This window comes from Oratosquilla oratoria, chromosome 26, assembly GCF_046742065.1.
Source record: "Oratosquilla oratoria isolate Oo_2021 chromosome 26, ASM4674206v1, whole genome shotgun sequence".
Taxonomy (NCBI): Eukaryota; Metazoa; Arthropoda; class Malacostraca; order Stomatopoda; family Squillidae; genus Oratosquilla; species Oratosquilla oratoria.
This window is the reverse complement of record NC_134802.1, coordinates 38,523,757-38,524,498: the sequence shown is the minus strand read 5'-3', so window position 1 is coordinate 38,524,498 and position 742 is coordinate 38,523,757.

Here is a 742-nt window from a genome sequence, read left to right as displayed (position 1 = left end):
TCCATATTAAAATTATGATAATTATCTCTTTTTTTCAATTTTCCTACGATTTGATATTGACATTTAGCTTCTTATGGTTCCTTTGCTGAAGGGGAGGGGGAGTTAGATTACTACGAAGATAAATAAAATCTCCTAGTGACCGCATGATATTAAGCAAAGTATCAAGCGGCACAGAAGGAACTAATTAGTTCTTTATGGGGTTCTTCCCTTGCTGTCAGTATCAATAATGATCCGTGGAATGACAGTGAGATGCTATATTCTTAATGAGCAGGGACTTATTACGTGTATTTGCTAGTAAATGCTTTTTCATATTGAAAGTGGGGAGCAAAATGGCTATTTAGAATATATATATATATACATATATATATATATATATATATATATATATATATATATATGTATATATATATATATGTATATGTATGTATGTATATATTAACAACCGCAATGCACTTTAATTCTAAGCCATCAACATCGGAAGATCCAATGGAGCCACATGCAGAAATTGAAATGCGGTACTGCTAAGGACGCGAACTCAGCGATCATATGAAAAATGCCGTGGTAACTAACCAACTACGCCATAGTAGTTGGTTAGTCACTACGGCACTTGTCATGTCATCGCTGAATTCGAGTCCTCGGCAGTACCGCATTTCAATTTCTGCATATGGCCCCATTGGGTCTCCCAATGTTGATGGCTTAGAATTAAAGTGCATTGTGGTTGTTAAAATGTATCTCTAATCAC